This window comes from Poecilia mexicana, unplaced genomic scaffold (assembly GCF_051168715.1).
Source record: "Poecilia mexicana isolate PSO_F unplaced genomic scaffold, ASM5116871v1 scaffold_21, whole genome shotgun sequence".
NCBI lineage: Eukaryota > Metazoa > Chordata > Actinopteri > Cyprinodontiformes > Poeciliidae > Poecilia > Poecilia mexicana.
Genome location: NW_028263390.1, coordinates 23,704,393 through 23,726,128, shown reverse-complemented (window position 1 = coordinate 23,726,128; position 21,736 = coordinate 23,704,393). Strand labels below are relative to the sequence as shown.

The window sequence follows — 21,736 nt, the reverse complement described above, 5'->3', positions numbered from 1 at the left end:
CGGGAGATGAAACGGGCGCGCCGATGCCACACCCCAAACACCGCTCCAATCAGGGCGGATAACGCCGCCACCAACTTGAGAACAATTGTGCAGAAATCCGGGAGATTTACGTAGCCGGTGCAGAACAAAGCCGAACAGATCCGGGAAACAAACGCAGACAGAGCAGCAATGGTTCAACTGTGGGGAACCTGCTGATCCACAAAACATGCACACACACTCGCAGACCGAGGAAGAGAAGGAACGCAGCGCAGTGGCGTTTTACCACCAAAACATCAGCGCAACATGCACCAGCCAGCGATTTGTTGCTTTCTGCTGCCAGAGTCCACCGGACGCAAGCCGCACAGTGGGAGAACAAAGACGACCAGGCACGTGCAGATGGGGGGTGCTGGGGGTGCTTGAGCACCTGCCCTTTTTGCTCCTTGCCCCAAAGTGCCCTTTTGGTCAATTTGTTGTTGTTTTTTTTTTGGTATTATAATTGTCAAAGCCCTCTTCTGACACATAATAACATGCACTAAAATTATTATTTTTTGTTTTGTTTTGGTTTTTTGTAGAACATGATAAGCCTTCCGGTCACCTTGTTACCTTTGACCTTTTGCCCGTGATGCATGACGTAGTTGTCTCTCGCGCAGTGAGATAAGGCGGCTAACTGGAGCTCAACGTAGCAAACGTTCCAGATTACAGAACAGTTTTTGGTGAATTATATATAAAAAAATGTTTTTGGTGAATAAAGTGGATTAGACTTGCTATTTGTCAGATGACGGAAAACGTTGTAGTATCGCTTCTGCTTCAGCACGGAGTCGCGGTTTAAGCAGAGAGGTAATGAAATACAACAGACACTGACAGGCCTCTGCATCTGGCTTACTCTGAAGAACTACTGAGGGGAGGAGACAACCAGGTGAGGAAAAACTGTTATCTATCGATTCAGTATTTTTATCATACAGACATTAGGCTGCTGTTGTTGTGCTATTAGCTAGCTGCTAGCTAATGACTTTGCTAGCAAAGCTAGATAAATAAAAAGCTTCTTCCCTGTATATGAGGCACAAGCCCGTCCAAAACCGATCATCTCCATAATAGATATATGTCCGATCTTCTAATTTCCTTTGCTGCATAATGTACATTGCATTTATTGTGGCGTTAGGTAAATGTATCTTGAAGGAGAATAGCACTTAAATAAAAGTCCAACAAGGATATTCATTTAGAATTAAAAATAACTCACCCTGAATTACCATGATAGATATAATGTATGTCATTAATGAAGGGGAAAAAAACTCAACCCAGACTTTAAGTTTAGGGTCTGGTTCGCAGAGTATGTAGTTAAATGTTTTCCCCCAATTATTCAATGGGAAAAAATAAACTAACCTCAGTTAAGTAAAATAAAATTGTAATCAAAACTTTTGGAATTGTAATGATTTCTTTTTTAAAAACAAATTGTTTTGTTTAAAAAACTTTTTTTTAATTAAATAACTTGATGGGTATTTTTCCTTTTTAATCTACATAAAAGAACCACAGACAACGTATATGAATTTTATGGCAAAGCTTTTGCAAAAGGAGAAAAACTCCGTCAACTGCTCCTCCGAGCTGTTCACAGAGCGTTCTGCTCTCCTTCCATGTGAGCCCCTGTTTTATTGTCAAGGGGGCAGTCAGGAAAAACAACAGAGGTCGTAAAACCTCTAACCCAAACAACTAGCAACCCAGTTCCAGGTGTGATATCTGATCTATGGTCTGAGCCCGGTTCAAATCTCGGTCAAACTGTCAATAAAGAAGAGGGAAGATAAACATAAGACAACCTAAGTTAGGAAGTATTCCGGTTGATAAGAATTTAAGGTCTGAGAAACACAGAGTTAACTGTTTCACATGAAGATGAACAGACAGTCCTGACCTCCAGGTCAGTTCATACACATAAGGAAGAGAACACTTTAAACAGAAAATCACAATAATCTATAGACTGAATGTGAACTAAAGTAATAACAAAATGATAATACCAAAAAATCTCTAACATAACTAATTTTTGTCTTGTGAACTTTAAAAGTTATTTGCCAAACATAAACTTTTATTTGCACACATCAGAAATCTTTTGTTGCGATTTTGGGTCCTGCCCATGACGTCATGTGAGAATCACAAGCAAAACTTTGAGTCAAACAAAAACTTAGAATATCAAGAAAAGATTTCTGACATGCACAAATAAGTTTGTTTTGCAAAAAAATTTCCCTTCATGAGACAAATGTGTGATTTAAATGTTTAAAAAAGTTGTAAGCAAAACTCAGTAGGCTTTTCCCATAAATTGAATTCACAATTCAATTTTTGCTTTTGTTTTTTTCTTTTTTTCTGCAGTTCCACCTTAAAGTTTGATGCAGCTCTGCTTTCCTGAATGGACCATCTTCATCTCCACTGCAGCAAACAGGCAGCTCTTTTTTTATAGATTACAGTCACTAAAAGGTTGCATTGTGCCCTTGTTTATATTTTTAATAGTGTAATTCTGTAAAGACAAAATATGTCTGGTCTAGCTCTGATTTACATATCTTGCTAAATTGCGGGTTTGAATATTGCAATACTTTCCTATAACAAAATAGACCTGCAGAAAGAAATTACTAATAAAATATCTTACATATGCATAGTTGTATGCTCTGTATAGAGATTTACCTTAGCTTTGATTGTATATTTCACAATTTTGTAATTTATCATTGTTTATTAAACTCTGAAAGCTGTGTGGCTTTGTTAATATTCTGTCCTAGAATGCAGTAAGATGTACCCTTTTTTTTTTTTTTTTTTTTTGAGCACCTGTCCTTTTAGTGGTCTCTGCACCGCCCTGTTTAAAATATTAGTTGCCTCTGTTAGTCACTGCCGCTCAGCTATTTTTCTGTCCATGAAAACCCGCCTACTCCTGCCTGGGGTCCAATCAGAAACTGAAATTTTAAGTTAACTTCTGTTGCAATCAAATTCTGTCAGAAAGTTTGATAGTACCTGTAAGAGAGTTTGACTGTGAATGTAAGAGTTTGATAGTACGTGTAAGAGAGTTTGTAAGTTTTGGCCCATGGGGCCTCTCATATTAACCAATTCAACTGGAGAGCCGACACACGTAACAATAACTGACATTAGACAAGGACCCGACAAGAGACAAAGGACACAGGTGGATTTAAATACACAGGGAGAGTAATCAGGAAAACTAGACGCAGCTGGGATCAATCAACAGGGAGGACAGGGCATTACAGAGACTCACAGGGGAACAAGGATACAGAAAAAACCAAGAAATAAATACACAAAAACACAGATTGTCACATAAACAGCTTTACATACACATTAATATTCAAATGTTTCTATGAAAGAATTGAATATTAAATGTGGTGGGGGGGTTTTCTCACATGACTATATACAAACCAGACCAAAGATAATTACAAAAATTACAAGCAGCTCTTTGTAACAAAAAACAACTCTGCAAGGGATAATCATAAAACTGTAAATTAATTGAAAACAATTTTGACAATTATTAATGGACAGTTACATACTTTATTTTATATCTTTACTAGTATTAGGTGGTATCAGATGCTGTTTCAGGCATTTACAGAAACCATTTTGGATGTTGTTCTTCTTTTTTAATATTGTTTACTTTATCATAAATAAAAAAAGTCACGACGCTCCATTCAGCATCTGAAGAAATGACTGCTTGAATTGTTATAAAGAGGACTCTACAGATGATGTGAAGGAAAGATAAAGATGAAACAGAGATAAATTGGTAACTACAGCTGAGCAGTTTGAAATGTATTGCCAGTTATTGTTCTTAGCTCAAATGTTTAACAAGAAACTGGCAAACACAGGGAAAGATAAATTGAGATTTTAGGACAGTCACTGGGGCACTGAGACGAAATGACAGAGGAGAACACTTTTTACCTCTTGCAGAGAGCTGTATTGATTGGCAGCACTGCTCCTGATAGTGCATTTGTAGAAGATTTTCTATCACAGCGCAGATGAAGGAAAAAAGAACGATAATCCTAACAGCAACCTCACAAGCTGTGCTGAACACATCCTTCTTAAACCTACAGGAGCTGCCCCCTTTAGTTCCAGTGGCAGCCCCAGGAAAATGGTAAAGTACTCTGCAATGTGACAGCCACTCTCAATTGGACATGCTTAAGGACAGCTGCAGTGCAAACAACAAGGTTATCAACATCTTGCACAGACAGCCACAGGCATTTTGGCTCCTTAAAAGGCTGCCACTCTGACCTTGCCCTGACCACAATCCTATTTTTTTAGATGATCAGAAATGAGGAAGCAGGCTAATGGGTCCTCCACAGTGGTGAGATGTCTCCCTGTCACACTTCATCTAGAGTGATGCTTTAGGATTGTTTCACCGCTCAGGCCGAGCAATTACTGCCCAATTCCAATCTACTCCTCAGCACAGCTATAATGAAAAATAATTAAGAGGCTGAAAATGAGTTTTCGCATGAAATGGCTTCGGTGGTTGGAGACAATTGTAGTTGGCAGACAGCTACAACATAAGTGTGGTTTAATACAGTGAAGACACGTCATTATACCAGGTGCATTTGGCAACCTTCTGTGTCATTCCAGTCAACAGGACTGAACGCCAATACTTCATGGAGTAAAAACAAGATGTTGACATATGCCTTACCTAAAAACACATTTAATCATACTACTAGACCTTTCTTGTTTTAGGGAAGTTAGGCTTATATATTTTTTTCTTGCTGAATACAAAAGTAATAAACCATGTATTTTTAAGATACGCTTTTCTCATACTTTTTGCTCAAACTTGTGAGTTTACATTAATTTCCCTTGTATTTGGAAAGATTACCTTTCAAACTGTTTGACTTGGGTCATGTTTGGTATCCCTCCAGTTGCTTCTCACAAAAGTTTTCTGGAATTTTGGTTCCTTCTTACTGAACTTGAGGAACTGAGTCAGGTTTGTATGCAAACACCTTTTCAACTGTACACGCTAAAACTCCTCAAAGAATGAGTTTGAGGGAAGGGTTTTGCTTTCACTGAAACATTGATATGCTTTCATTAAACTACATTATGGCTAATCTGTGGCATGGTTAGGGTCATTGTTCCTTTGTAAGACTGTTTTATACTTTCTTGGCAGATGTTTTGAGGTGCTGCTTCAATATTTACATATGATATTGTTTCCTTGTGATGTAATCTATTTTGTGAAATACAGCAGTCCTTTTTGCAACAAAGACCGCACATCATGCTGACACTATGGTTCAGAGATGGGACGGTGTCCTCAGGCTCCTAAGCTTACTCCTTTATTTCTATAAATGTAACAATAATCATTATGTCCAAACTTCAGTGTTATCTCTAGCAATGACCTATAGTCAGTGTATGTAAATATTGAAATTGAAGAAAAATATAAATCTACTTTAAACATTACTCTAATCTCCTTATCTCATTATTTTTGTCAGACAGTGAGAAAAAATTATCTTTTATACAAAGCACATAAATATCAGTTTTAATTGTATAATTTGGGTTGTGCATGCAGCACAACTGTACTGTCTCATTAAATGCACACACACACACACACACATATATATATATATATATATATATATATATATATATATATATATATATATATATATATATATATATAATTCCCTTCTCACCCTCTGCGGGTGGTCTCTCCCTCTCATCCTCTGAGCTCGGGTCCTCTACCAGAGGCCTGGGAGCTTGAGGGTTCCTCCAGTATCTTGGCTGTGCCTAGAACTGCACATTTCTGGACTGAGATGTCTGATGTTGTTCCTGGGATTTGTTTTAGCCACTGCTCCAGTTTGGGGGTGACTGCCCCAAGGGCCCCGATGACCACCACTGTGGTCTTCACCTTCCAGGTCTTTTCCAGTTCCTCTCTGAGGCCCTGGTATTTCTCCAGTTTCTCATGCTCCTTTTTCCTGATGTTGTAGTCACTTGGTATTGCTACATCCACCACAACGGCTTTCCTCTGTTCTTTATCCACCACCACAATGTCCGGTTGGTTCTCCATTACCATCTTGTCTTTCTGGATCTGGAAGTCCCACAGGATCTTAGCTCGGTCATTCTCCACCACCTTTGGGGGTGTTCCCCACTTTGATCTCGGGGCTTCCAGTCCATATTCTGCACAGATGTTCCTGTACACTATGTCCGCTTCTTGGTTATGTCGTTCCATGTACGCTTTCCCTGCCAGCATCTTGCACCCTGCTGTTATGTGATGGACTGTCTCAGGGGCCTCCTTGCACAACCTACACCTTGGGTCTTGTCTGGTGTGGTAGATCTGAGCCTCTATTGCTCTGGTGTTTATGTCTATATATATATATATATATATATAAATAATCGGTGACATGCGGTGAGGTTCATTGCTGGTGAGGCACTGACATACGACTTACAGACACCTTGAATGTTATTGGACGCTGGGGGACAAAAAGACTAATCTTTTACATGTCATCCATAGCTGCGTTAACTCAGTGAAACTTAGAAATGTAGGTTTTAATTTCGTGCTATGATCCACAGCAAATCCGCCAACCTACACGCAGACTCATTGCCATAGCAACTGACAACAATGCTGCTTCATATTTTAGGATTTAACACCAAAAGAACATTCAAGAATTTTGCACACAGAACAGAACATTCAGTCTGTTGTAGTACGTTTTAGGTTTAATGTTTTATTAATAAATAATTGCTGTGGTAGATTAGCTACCGCTTCTACTTTACTGAATTACAGACATACAAACTGTAGCCCACAAAACGCACATTTCATTAAAAAAAAACTAAACGAAAACATCTTATTGCTGTCTTACCTTTACTTATCAATGAAATCTATGCACTGCTAATTCTGCACAAAAATATCCGTTCAACCAAAGCCAAGTCTATCCTCGGCATGTCTTTTCTGCTCCGTTTAAGAATCATCAAACTGTCTCGAAGCAAAACTTTCAGCTCCGGTGTTGGTCTTCCTTTAGTTATTATCTCCTGCTTCAATTGAAAATCCACTTTAGAAAACTGTTTAAGTGTAGAAATGTGGTCTTTCATGTTGACGTCGGAAGAGAGGAGAAAACAAATGTATCGCTGCACTTTACTTATTTACTGAATGGCTAGCTCCATGGCTAGCTCACTGTGTCTTACTCTGCAGTTGTGCAGTCACAATGTCTGGGATCATGAGCGCCCCCTGCCATGAGGCAAGAGAACTGCCTGCCTCACCTCAAGTCTTTTCTCTGCCGTTTCTTATCCGCTCCTCTGCACACAAAACACGATACACACACAGTTGGAGACAAAAAAACACTGTACATTATAGACATAAACTAGATTATGGAAAATCAGTCCATATATTAAATGTTTTTAGCCATTTTATTGCTGGCGTACACAGGGGCAGCTCTAGAAAAATATTTATGGGGTGTCAAGAGGGGGACAGGGATATTTTCAGTGGTGGCACCATATATATATATATATATATATATATATATGGTAACACTTTATTTGAAGGGGGTTGAATAAGACTGACATGACACTGTCATAAACACATGTCATGAACATGAATAAGCCTTCATGAATATTTATGACTGTTGTCATAAAGCGTCATTTGGTAAATTATGACACTTTTAATACAAAGTTGACATTATTCAAAATGTCTTTGTTATGACAACTTGACATTAACCAAGAAATCATTACTGATATAAATTTGTTATAAAATAATTACTGATTGTACTTTAAAAATTAGGTAACTTTATGTTATTAAAGATAAAGTTTAAACAGTAATGATTTCTTGGTTAATGTCAAGTTGTCATAACAAAGACATTTTGAATAATGTCAACTTTGTATTAAAAGTGTCATAATTTACCCAGTGGTGGAGAAAGTACTCAAAAAATGTACTTAAGTAAAAGTCAAAGTACCACATTAACATTTTACTTAAGTAAAAGTCAAAGTACCACATTAACATTTTACTTAAGTAAAAGTAAAAAAGTACTGGTTTTTAAAAATACTTAAGTATTAAAAGTAAAAGTACTTGCTGAATACATAACCTAATTGCTAATATCATTAAGTGAACTGATCGTATTTAATTTTAATACATAAGAAATGTGCCATTTTAATGAACAATGCCACAGATTAAACATGTTCTTATTGTGTTTATTCTCTGTAACAGTTTATACTTATGTGATTCTATTAATCATAATTTCAGGGATGGAAACATCTTGTCTCTTGTCCTAACATAGCATGAACTTCATTAGTGACATTTATTTATAAAGAAATGCAACAGAAAGGGGATGGAAAGAAGGTGGGTGAGGGAGAACATGCAACCAAGGAGCCACATAGCAGAGTTGTAGTCAAGACCACCGAACCCGAGACCAAGACCAGCGCCCTGCGCTACATGACACAATAAAATTAAGTGCACCTATCAAAATTGGTTCTCAGATTGATCTGAAAGATCCACATTCCCATAAAAACACCTAGATGTTAAATACTTAGAGCTGAAATTTATTTAACCAGTATCAATTAAAACTCATTTCATTCTGTTTTGCTTTTATCGCTATGCTACAATCCGCAGAGGTCTCCTGCTATCCCTAGAAAAATAACACCCCGGACGGTTGCCCATATTGCCCATGTCAGAAACCACAACTGAAACATCGCAATTAACGGTAAATAACGTTCAACTATGAACACTGTCCAACGGCGCAACAAGAAACCAAGCAGAAGGAGCACCGTGACTGTTCTCACCCTCCCTCCCACTGCGATGTTTGCCACCATGACAGGAGACGAAATCAATCAATGAGCATGCTCTGTGTTCGTTCAACTTTTACTTATTCGGCGATTAAATAAACGTGTGTATGTGTTAGCTACTGCAGTGTACACAAGAACAAAGAACGGCTCTCAGTGAGGCTTCAGTCCTTAGGACTTAGTAAAGATCCGTCCAGAAGAATCGGATCGTTCCTGAATGTCATATTACTATATTGCACTTTGGTCACAGCGTTGTCCCATATATGCGACACCTCAGTCAACACACAATGGCATGAGTGACAACTTTTTTTCATCGCAGATGCAACATGTGTCTCAGTCAGTACAGCTAGCTTTGCTAGCATCACGTCCACAGATCTTACCTTTCTGATTACATCAGTTTTTGTCGCTTGTATTTAGGAATTGCAGTGGCTGCAGTGCGCCACAATAAAGCTGATAAACAGGTGAAGAACCAAACTAGACAGAACACTTCTGATTGTTTGCCAAGCCAAACATCCAATAAAAGTTCCACCAAGCCACTACTGAGGCACTGGGGTCATGTTTCTCGACACGGGCAAAAGAAGGTTCAATGTCTTATTATTGATGTTCAATGTCTTAAACTTATTGATTGTCCTTGGTGATTTATTTTCCTCTTTTATAAGAGGAAAATAAAACAATTACAGAGATCAAACTTTCATTTGTTCTCATGCTACCTCTCTTGCTCTGGTAAAAACCATCGGCCCCAAACCCAAATGCCTGCTGGTGCTTCACCAGGCCCCTGCACTTATAGAAAGTGGACTGACCCACATAACTTCCTGTCTAAATTTAGAAAATAAATAAGAAAAATAATAAAACAAAAAATAAATAAAATCAACTTTTATCAACCTACAAATAAACTCTGTAAATAATACAAAAAATAGAAATTTAAGAATAAAGTAACAAAATTCAAATGGATAAAGAAAAAATAGCTCCAACAACTTCTATTCCTCCTTTTCTCGCTCTGTATGTCGGCATTACGCACGACCTGTTGCCATGGCAACCGACAAACCAGCTCAACGAGCAGATAGAGCAGAGATTACCGATCAGGGGAATCAACACCCAAAAGCAAACATTTCCCACACAAAAACGTAGCAAAAACACTAAAACATTACATCTAGTCTGTTACATTATGTTGTCGGGCTTAATGTCTATATTGTGATTATTAATAAGTTTTTGTTGGTACTTCTTCACCGGATCTCCTATTATTTCCACGAGAGTCTCCGGACCCTTCGTCATCATTTGTACCTCGTGAATACATCTTTGTATTAACTTACTTATGAAAATAAACAGGAGACAGGAGACATTATCAATTCAACTGGTAGCCCCGCTGCCTTGCTCTGCTACCGAATACACAGAACGAAAAGAAACAAGGAGGCTCCGCCTTTATTGTCTTTTTATAAGTGCGTAACCTTCCGCTTCACAAAGTAGTGCCAATACAAATACAATAGTGGCAAGCATCATATTCAACACCCCCACTCGATGATGCCACACATTCTAGCCCAGGGGTATTCAAGAAAACTGTGAGGAGGTCCAGTTCAAAGAAATTTCCTCAAGCAGAGGTCCGCAATATCGTCTATTTGCAGTATGACAATATCGGAATACATGGTGTTAAAAAAAATAATAATACAGGTTAAAATAATTTCAAAGAAGTTTATTAGCACTGAAACACAGGATAACATTGTGTGGCTGCAGTTTAAATTAAAAATAACTAAATTATGTATTCAAAAATAAAGTGCTTAAGATAAAATAGCAGCTTCAGTTTCCTTTTGATTGAACAATCTCAATATTTCTGCTCAACAAAACAACTCTCAAAACACCTGAACTATTTCTCTTACATCTGTCTTCCCCCAATTTCCCTTGCTCAGTGTGAGAATTGAGCTTTGGCTTGCCCTGCCAACATTTTAAATCTGGGCTTGAAGGAGGTCAGGGCCATTCTCATGCAGATACTTAGTCCCTTGTAAGTATCTGTACACATGCTTTAAAGCTGTCATATGTTTTTCTCTGGGATCAGACATATGTTGTGACAGTCTGCTTACAATCCAGCTGATATCAGGCCTAGTACAGGTCATGATGTAGATGAGGCTGCCTAGCATTTCTCTGTATCTTCTTTGATCAGTTTGTTCTCCTTCTGGAACCAGATCACATTTGATTTCACTAGGAGTGGCTCTGGGTTTACGCTCAGCCATACCAAACCTCTCCAGTATCTTCTCAATGTATTTGGATTGGCTCATTTTGATAGAACCTTTGTTTTGTGTGAAATCGATCCCAATAAAATGTGTGAGGTGGCCAAGACCTTTCATTTTAAACTTACTTTTCAGTTTCTCTTTGACCTCTCTTAGACACGTCTCATTGCTTGCAGCCACAACTATATCATCGACCCACACTAACAAAATCACTTTTCCTTCATCAGAAAACTTTGTGTAGATACAATGATCAGCTTGGCTCTGTACAAACTCATTCGACATCAGGAACTCATGGAGCATCATATTCCAGTTCCTCCCAGATTGTTGGAGCCCATAGATAGATTTGTTTAACTTACACACAAGTGGCTCACCATTTTTTGATTTAACCTGAAAACCTTCGGGTTGATCCATGTATATTTCATGGTCAATGGGTGCATGTAAGTATGCGGGTTTAACGTCCATCTGGTTCAGTGTAAGGTCATGTTGTGCAGCTAGCTGCATCAACACACATAGTGAAGTCAAGTTTGCAGTTGGGGAGAATGTCTCTGAATAGTCAAGTCCTTCTACCTGACTGTATCCCTTTGCTACATACCTAGCTTTATATGTCTCATTCCCCTTGTCATCCTTCTTGAGAGCATATACCCACCTTCCCCCCACTGTCTGCCTACCCTCTGGTAATGGTACCAGTGAGAAGGTGTTGTTCTCTTTAAATGAAGTAATTTCATCTTTCATTGCCTTTTTCCACATATTAGATTTAGGCAATGCCAAAGCCTCTTTATAGGTCTGTGGCAGCCCAACTGTAGCTCTGTAACAGTAGTCAATGGTTATGTTACTGCTCTGCACTGTGCACTCATAGTCCTCCAAGTATTTAGGTTTCTTTCTGACTCTACCTGTAGTACATGGAGTCTGTGCGCCAGTAGTTGGACCTGTGTCCATTTCTGTGTCTTTCTCGATGTCTGCGACCCCCTGTCCTGTTTCTTCAGTCAATGGTCGACTACTTTGATTAGGTGTAATTACCCACTCTATGTAGTGGTCCTCTGGTCGGTCCCAGTCAGTCTGTGTATGCCTCTCAGTCACATTCTTTTCAATGAAGTGGACCAGTCTGTGTTTCTGAACCTTGTTTGTTTCTAAAAAATAAACCAAATAAGCAGGTGAATGATGATCAAAACCAACAAAAATTCCCGTTTTGCCTTTTAGGATCAAGCTTCTTTTTGTTTTGTTCATACACCATACATTTGGAACCAAACTTTTTCATCTTTGACAGATCTGGTCTCTTTCCAGTGAAAAGGAAATAGGGTGTTTCCCCTGTTCTCTTACAGTAACACCTGTTCCTTATGACTGTAGCTGTCCTGGCTGCATAAGGCCATAGCTCTTTGGGTAAACCTGACTCAATCAGCATGCATCGGACCATTTCAAATAATCTGCGCCAATTTCTCTCTGCAGTCCCATTTTGATGGGGAGAGTAGGGCGCTGACCTCTCATGCTTTATAGCATTGTCCCTCAACAATGACTGGTACTCCTCTGACACAAATTCTGTCCAGTTGTCAGATCTCAGGCGTTTTACTTTACCATAAGGCGCTGTGTCTGCCAAGAACTGTTTGGTTGCCTCAACTGCCTTGTTTTTGTTCCTAAGAAAGTACACATAGGTGGCACCAGAAAAGTCATCAGTAAAAGTGATGGCATACTTGTACCCTTCAAATGACTCTGGTGAAATAGGTCCACCCAGGTCTGTATGTACTAGCTCTAATGGCTCTTTGGCCCTCACATCACTTTGTTTCTGCTTTGTGAAAATTTACCCTCTAGACAAATTTCACATTGGTTGGGTCTGGAAGTTTTGTCTTTGATTTTCATACCATTTACAACTGTTTCAAGTTTTACAATATCATCATAGTTGCAATGACCCATTATTTCATGCCATGTTTTTAGATCCAAAGATACATTGCAGGAATCCTCACCGTTTACATTTTTCTCTGTGACAATGTCCAAGTAGTACAATCTGTCTTTTACCTTCATTTTACATGTTGTGCCATCAGGAAAGATCATTTTGTTGTTATTCTTCTCAAAGTTGAATCTTGCTCCTTTCGAAGTTGCTGCATCGACCGATAGGATGTTTTGTGGGTATCCTGGAATCAGGAGTGCATTCGTGAGTTTTACACTCACAACTTTTCCCTCGCAGTTGGTCATCTTGATCTGCGCATCTCCTTTCCTCAGGACACTGCTGGTGATCCGTGTTCCATCTGCCAGCTGCATGATGTGGTTCTTGGGCTGGAAAGTCTCATCAAATTTGATGAAAGCACTCTCGTCAGTCATGATGTGGGCAGAGGCACCGCTGTCCACAAGTAGACCTTGCTGCTGTGTGCTGTGGGGTTGCCATTCACTCAACCGAAGCATAAGCGTCTCTACTTCAACCGTGGTTTTATGCCTGTCCTTAACACATACAGTTCCTTGTCCAGTGTCTGTAATGGCGGCCACCTTTTAACTGTTTTGAGTGTTGGTTCCTCTGCGCTGGGTTTTCTTCTCCTTGTTTCTGCAGTCTTTTCCTTTATGCCCCATTTTCTCACAAATAAAGCATTCTCCATTGAAATATTTCTTCTCTTTAAACTTAGGTTTCGACGATCTGTAATTTGCAGTCATTACTTGGTCTGTTTGTGGCCTGCTACGGTAGCGCAGTGTGCATTCAAAGCTCCTCAGTCTTGCCTTGAACTAGTTGAAGGTTAGCGTTTCTTTTGTCTGAGTGACATGCACAGAAAATGGGTTGTATTCATCCGTGAGACCTTTTAACACCATCGCCGTCAGAAGTGCATCACTAAGGGTCTCTTTAGCTCTGTTTAATGCGGCCACTATCTTTTCAACACAGGCTAGATAGTCCACTAAGGCTTCCTCTTCACCCATTAGCACATTGGTTAGCTCTGTGTATAGCCCGACAATTCGCGGTTTTTCTTCGGACTCAAAATGGTGTCTCAATATTTCTAGGCTTTTCTTGCCGTCATCTGGCGCTTCGTAGAGGATTAGCATTAGCGTCTGATCATCCGAACAACCACACAGTTCTGCATCTGCCAGTTCGTATTTCCTACCGATCTCCATAGCTTATTGTACATCAGCTCCTGTTGGTAGCTCACTTCCAAGGATAACTTCTTTGAGACCGATGGTTTTTAAGTACGCTAAAAACCTTGCTTCCCAGATGTGGTAGCGGGCTTCGTCTCCGTCAAACCGTGGCAGCAATCCCCTTCCGTGCACTGCCATACTCGGGACTTGCCTGGGCCCATAACCTGTTGGTACTTCTTCAGCGGATCTCCTATTATTTCCACGAGAGTCTCCGGACTCTTCGTCATCATTTGTACCTCGTGAATACATCTTTGCAGAAGTATTAACTTACTTATGAAAATAAACAGGAGACAGGAGACATTATCAATTTAACTGGTAGCCCCGCTTCCTTGCTCTGTTACCGAATACACAGAACGAAAAGAAGCAAGGAGGCTCCGCCTTTATTGTCTTTTTATAAGTGCGTAACCTTCCGCTTCACAAAGTAGTGCCAATACAAATACAATAGTGGCAAGCATCGTATTCAACAGTTTTCGCCTGAACACAGCGGTGGTTGATTAGCTGATTTAAACAGCTGCTCTAATGATGACTTGGTGGGCGGGTTGTTTAGTGCTAACTGAACCAAAACACACCGAATTGCACAGCACATGCTAAAGGTTATCAATGTCAATAGCAGGCCAGCAGCAGTTAGGCTAGTATAACTGACCCACTGCTGACTTGTTCAATGTTTTCTTTAAATTAAAACGTTTTCCTCACCTGTGAAATCTGAAGCCCTTATTACCGTTATCTATGGTTGACTTAACTGCTAAACATTGCGTCCGTTGTTCTGATTCTTTGCGTGATTGTAGTATTTTCCTGACCACCGATATTCCTGACTCAATGGACAGCAATGGCGCATGTGTGACTTACAATAAATCACGTAATGTCCAGTCCAGTAATATATATCAATGCTGCTGGGCTCTGTCCTTCTCTCGCACTTCCCGCTACTTAGCAGTGGGTGTCAGGTTACATTGTGTTGCATTCAATGTTGTCGGAAAAAAGAGTTTCATGCGCTTAATGTCCGATTTGCCATAGCTATTTATTGAATTCATTGTCGTTAGCTGGGGTGGCAACAAGGGTGGCAAGGCTCTCGTTTGGGGTGGCAACTGCCACCCCATGCCACCCCAGTAGATCCGCCCCTGGGCGTACAGACAGGACGAACATGTCCCCATAGAATGGCAGACAGCGCAGTTAGTGAGAGGTTGCACAATCCCAGGTGAGGCTCAGCTCGCTGCTGCCTCACCGGCTTCGCTTCTGAGCATTTGAATAGGAAAATGCGAAAATCCAGTGATTTTGAAGAAAAAAATAATCAGAATTGGTTAAGCTAAGTAAAAAATAGTACAAACCACAGGGTGAAAATAGCAATGTAAATGATGATGACAGGTGAGGCAGAGTCTCACCTGTCATCTTGGAAAAATATTATATAATAATAAAATCATTTATATTGCTATTTTAAAAAGAGGGCTACTGTTTTATATATATATATATATATATATATATATATATATATATATATATATATATATATATATATATATATTAATCAGCAATAAAGTAACTAGCAAAAGCTATCAGACCCATAAATGTTTGGTTTCTTTTTCCAATGGACCATTCCCTGCATGGGTGATGTGTTGGTGATGCAAATTAGCCATGAGTTCTGTTCAAATTTTCAGCTTATTGGCTGAAACCAATAATAGAAACATCTGCCCTTATTTTGAAACACTTATTGATTGAAAATGGCTTCTTGGACATACAGTATAAGTCCATCAATGAAGGGGGAGAAAAAAAATCAAATATTAAGTAAGTATCACACATATTGGCAGCCATGCTGTTAATACTTTGAAGCTTCATTTGAATGTAGGACTGACTCCAAGTTTTCCCCTGTGACACTTAAATGGGATACAGATGGAGGTGAAGAAGGAGGCGGAGACAGTCTAGAATCAGTCTATGAATTTAACAAGTTTCCATTCCACCATTCTTATGGTTTAAAGTAATTTTAACAAAAGGTTAACAGGAGTTTCTTCCAGCTGTTCAGAACATTGCTGGTCTAGTTGCCTTTCCACACTGGTTGCTGTGAGTTGCCAGTGTTTTGCTTCTCCCTTGAAGAAAGACAAATTCATCTGTTTGGGAATATTTTAGGTTGTGCAGACATAGTGACGACCCTTAAGGAGAGCCCACTTTCAGAAATACAAAGGTATTTTTATTTTAAACTTTTTAAGGCAAACTACAAGCCGTACATTTGTTTTGCAACCAAATGCAGGCATGCCTCATAAAACAGCTTGTGCTAAATTCCTGAGTAGACAACCAACTTTGTAACTAGCTAAAGTCAGCTTGTTTTTCTCTTGGTGTTTCTTAGTTGGTCTTCTATAAGAGCAGATTGACCAAAAAAAAAAGGAAAATATATGACTTAACGAAAACAGATTACTGTTTTCTTCCTGAACAGTGTGATGGTTGGACTTTCCAGGCTGTTCACACTTGCACATAGAAAATTCTAAAAGCCAGTAGTCATTAGCTGAGGTTTCCCTGGTAATCTTATAATCTTACAAGCTTTTAAACTTAAAGAAGGAAAAAAAAATCTTTATAAATTCTCTCTTTTATTTAGTGAATAAACATAATTTTGCTAATCCTAACTGACCGAAAAGGTTTAGTCTGATTTAATGTAATGACGTAAAAGGTAATGTCCGTTATAAGGCAGTGTATGTAAATATTTGGTTTTAACTGTTCATTCTTCAGTGATGGCTCTCACTGATAATACTCTTGATACTCAACAAAACAGTATTTTTAAACATTCCTGCCGTGGATTTATGGACATTTATTTGAACTCAATTCATTTGAAATCAATTCAACTCAACATTTACTTTACCCAGAGAGAAATTGGTTTTGCTGCAATACATCAGAAACAGACATTGAAAACATAAGACTATGTATCCTGTGTCCACATTGGAGGGGAGGGGGCTAACCAGCTGTCAAGAAAAAAAGTCAGAGAAATTTTTCCTTCTGAAAACTGACAGCATTGTATGAAATATGAAAGGAGGTGTTGTTTCTCTCAGAAAGAAAACACACAGCTTCAGGTTCTCCCATTCAGCGCAAAAAACTGGTGGTGGCGTTAATTAGCTCCTAAAAACTAATACAAACATTGTTCCTGATATTACTTCCTTATTTGGTGCTGTTTCAATTCTTTTTCTCTTTCTTTAATGTTGTATTTCATATTCATTAGCATTTTTTTGTAAATGAAGTAAAACTAAATCAATGTATTATTATTATGTGTTCTATAGATCATGCATTAAGAAGACACAGTATTTCTTTTGGTTCTACCGCAGATTAGTGTGAAAATCATTAAATACTTTAAGGAAAAACCTAAATAGATAAAAAGACAAACAATCTGTTGTCAAACTGGTTTGATAAGCCAATGTGCAAAATCATTAGAGCATTTCAGCTTTTAAAAACCTATTCCAGAAAGCTGAAGTTCTGATTTTGATGTGGTACCGTTTGCCTGACAGCAGCACCTCAGAACGCTCTGGAGACTTTCTCCATGAGTGTCAGAGTCATGAGTGTGTGGAGTGTCAGATAATATTCAGATACTTGTTTCTGCAGCAGCTCAGCAGCTGTTAGTACAACACACATTAGATGTGTTGTGCTGTTTTTTTTCTATGAAGATTTTATTTAATCTTAATTTTAGAAACATCTCACATTACTGAATTGTTAGTCAGTAATGTGGTGAGTTGAAATTACTCCACATTTGAACTGTGAACACAAAATTATTTAAAGGAGCACAAACAGCCAACATGCCATGGACACTCCTCTTTTTAAACATTTTGGAATAGAATTTCTCATGTCTGTTTGCTTTTTGCAATTTTCAAAACTTCACACAAGAATGAGAAAGAATACTGTTTTTAGTTTACTTCCTATTTTCTATTTTTTTGAACAATAATCTTTAAAAAAAAAAAGAAAATATGATTAAGACTAATAGAACCAAGGACAGAAAATGTGTAAAAAGGGAGGAAGTCACTTTATGTGGCGACTGACTGGGCATCAACTAAAGGAAATATTAGGTCCTCTTTTCATCTGTCACACCTTTGACATCTCTCCTTGAGATAAATGGACACCTTGACTTGAGGGAGAGTAAATTGTGTGCTGTTCTCAGCGGGCAGAGAGCGAGACAAACAGGAAGTGGTCTGCTGACAGAGCTGACAGCCACATCACTCCTCACCCTGGGCTCTCCCTGCAGCCCACAGGTGAAGATGTAACAACCTCTTTCTTAAAAATGGCACAGCAAAACCTGTTTGATGTAGAAACTCAGGACAGGAGAAAGATTTTCTTATTTAGTGACTTTTTTGAACCTTCAGGACACCAGACATAAATACTGCATCACAGAAGAATTCAAGATAACACTGTCTGCAAACAGAAAAGCAACAACTGATTTGTTCCCTTCCACATTGCAAAACCATAGCATCTGTGTTTATTTATGACAAGAAGGTTGTTCTGCTTTTCTTCAGACTGCAGCAATCACTCAGAGCTCTGCGGCATAGAGACGAGGATCCATCTGAAGCTGCTGGATTAATGTTTCCTTCACTTCCAGCAGATCAGCAGAACCCTGCCTTGTGCCCTCATTTTGAACAAAATGCTCCAAGGCCATGGGCTAAACAAACCTGTGTGTGTCTGTCTAACTGCTGTGACCTGGGTTTAACCTGAATTGACTTGAGCACAGAAAACTTGCTCCTGTCAGGCTAGTTTAGCTACATGAGCATGGTGGTCAGAGAGATATTGTTAATAAGGTCACACCAGGATCAGCATGTACATTACAAGCTTCTGGACTCAGCAGGCTACACATATTGACATATGTGATCTGTTATTAACAAAAGAAATAAACTAATACAAAACTTTATTATTTTTGTTATTAAAATAATTTTACTGCAAAAACAATATAATTTATTACTGGATCTAAACAGAAAATAAAAGCACTAATGCTGTGGAATTTCACCATTTCAGTTGTGATACTGACTGATGCCATTTTAGACATTAGTTAAGATTAGAATGTTGGGTAACACTTTATTTGAAGGGGGTTGAATAAGACTGTCATGACACTGTCATAAACATGACATAACACCTGTCATGAACATCAATAAGTCTTCATGAATAGTTATGACTGTTGTCATAAAGCGTCATTCGGTAAATAATGACACTTTTAATACAAAGTTGACGTTATTTGAAATGTCTCCATTATGACAACTTGTCATTAACCAAGAAATCATGATCTGACATAAATTTGTTATAAAAGCCTTACCGATTAAACTTTAAAAATTAGCTTTATGTAGTAATATTATAAAGCTCTGCCATGTTGTTTAGTCTTAATTTTCTTAATTTAATCAATCCAAAAGTTTTACAGCAAGATGTCTACAAAGCACTTATGAACTTAGCATTTGAAACATTATTTAAGGCTGTTTTAACCCTTATGCGTGCGAGGACTGAGGCAAACGTAGAGAACTGTGGCAAATGATAAAAGTTTTACGTGTGTGGGGTCGGTTGGTACGGAGCCCCCCAGGGGACATGGGGAATTTTTTTTCTTTTGCGTTCCCTCGCAATACTTTTGCGTTCCCTCGCAAAAGGTTTTGCGTTCCCTCGCAATAATCTACTGATCAGTTCATGCGGCATAATTGATACTGTAAGCCTTTTTTACGGTGGCCGCCGTACTTTCTGCTTTAATATAAGCTTATGAGGTTTTTCCATGGACTATTGAGTTATTATCGCGGGGTAATAAGTCATCTGATTGTGTCTCTATTGTGTTCGTGTCTGAATGGTTTAAAGCAGGGGTGTCAAACTCAATTTCACCGAGGGCCACTTCAGCATATTGGCCACCCTCAAAGGGCCACATTGACGGTACAAATCAGGAGTGCCCAGCTGCAGTCCTCCAGACTGCAACTTTTAGATGCATCCCTGCTAAAACACACCCCAGGCAAAAGGTTGACTTCCCTCATTAGCAGCAACTCAGTTCTGTAGAGCCTTATAATGAGTAAATGATCCAGGTGTGTTAGAGAAGGAATGCATCTAAAGTTGCAGATGGTAGCTCTGGAAAACTAGACTTGGGCACCCCTAGCATAAAATGTATGAAAATACAATGTTAAAAATAAATTGAACACCTCATATTGTTTGTTAAACAACTCTTTGGAGCTTCTGGTTAGGAAGCGCATTCAAAACCTTTGTTTGAAATGGCGCGTTAAATTCAAGTCTCCATTACAGACCAGAGAAAACTAAAGAGAATGCAACTTTGTGTTAATCCATTTGAGGAGCCGGCAGTTTATCTTGAGGAAATAAATGACGATGCAAAAGTTAATTAGATTGTAACATGCGCAGTGCGCTGCTCAACCACTGCGGAGGCAGTTACGTTACGCCACTGCGAAGAATTAAAAACTGCTGGGAGTAACTCATCCAGCGGATTTAACAAATGGAGCCTTCTGGGTTCACATTACCCAGGAGAGCTGCGTTCTGGAGGAGCTGCAGACGTAACATCTGTCCGTTTCGGAGAAGCGAAAAAAAAAAAAAAAAAATCCTTAAAGCGCACACCGGACCCCGCAGGGTAAAACACTCAGAGTTCAGTTGATCTGTTTGGATCAGACAGATCCAACTGACTGATGAATTAGCGCAGATTTTTCTGCAGATGGGAACCAGGAGGAAGTGCGTTCAGACCCCAGCGGGTGAAGTGATGCTAATTTAAGTGAAGTCGCTTAATTTAATTTATTAAAAGTTATTGGGGCCTCAGTTAGTGGTTTTTTTGTCACTACGGAGAAAAATGTAGATGCATTTATCTGCTTAATTTGTGATGGGATCAGGATTCACGGTGAATATTCACTAAACCGCATAAAATGCGGCTAAATAGCCGATGTTAATATGATTATAATTTCACGGATAAAAATAGTACAGGGCCAATTTTTTTTTTTTTTTTTTTTTATGTTGTCGGTCAAGATAACGGATAACAAAAAAAGTCTAGCGCGACCTGCCGCCCTGACACCAACTCACACACATCTTCATTCACAGTCTTACTTGTAAATCGATTTTTCTTTTCTTGGACGTTTTGATGTTAGCTTGTCGAAGTCTCAGTTTTATTCGCTGGTAAAATCAATAAGCAGCTTAAGGTGACTCTGCTGCTCTCTAGTGGCGAGAAGCCGTAATGTTGGCTGGTAACAATCAGAATGCATTATGGGAGATGTAGTTTGTCGTCAATTCGTGCTCAAAACCTATTTTAAGTCAATCATGGACCTATAAAACGGGGGGCCACATAAAATGACATGGAGGGCCACATGTGGCCCGCGGGCCTTGAGTTTGACACATGTGGTTTAAAGGGCTGCTTTCTGTGCCGTTCCATCTGAGCCTTAACAGACATAAACATGCAGTAAATAAATCGATTTTTCAATCAGTTTTTTGCACCAAAGCGTTAATAATAATAAACACGTTTTCACTGAGGCTCTATAAGAGCAATATGAATGAAATAAGTAATTATTGATATGACAGGAGCAGCAGCTTTGACACCTGGTGGTGGGCGTGTCGATGTGGGAGTGACGTCATCAAGTATGAATGGGAAGGTGACGCTGCTGGCTCTGTGTGTATGAGGCAGCAGGTGAGCTGGGGGGGTCAGTCCTCGCATAATAAAAATTAAAAAAATCGATAATTGTGACAGAACAAAGAAGAGGTTAGGAGTTGATTGATACACGGACAGATGAGATTCCCCGAGTTAATCCAGTGCGGCCGTCTACAACCAT

General features: G+C 39.1%; 1 pseudogene; it reads right to left on the bottom strand.

The window, feature by feature from the left end:
- Positions 1 to 11,974: 11,974 nt before the first annotated feature.
- On the bottom strand, positions 11,975 to 13,749 carry LOC148153164 (uncharacterized; annotated as a pseudogene).
- Between the last annotated feature and the right edge of the window lie 7,987 nt (positions 13,750 to 21,736).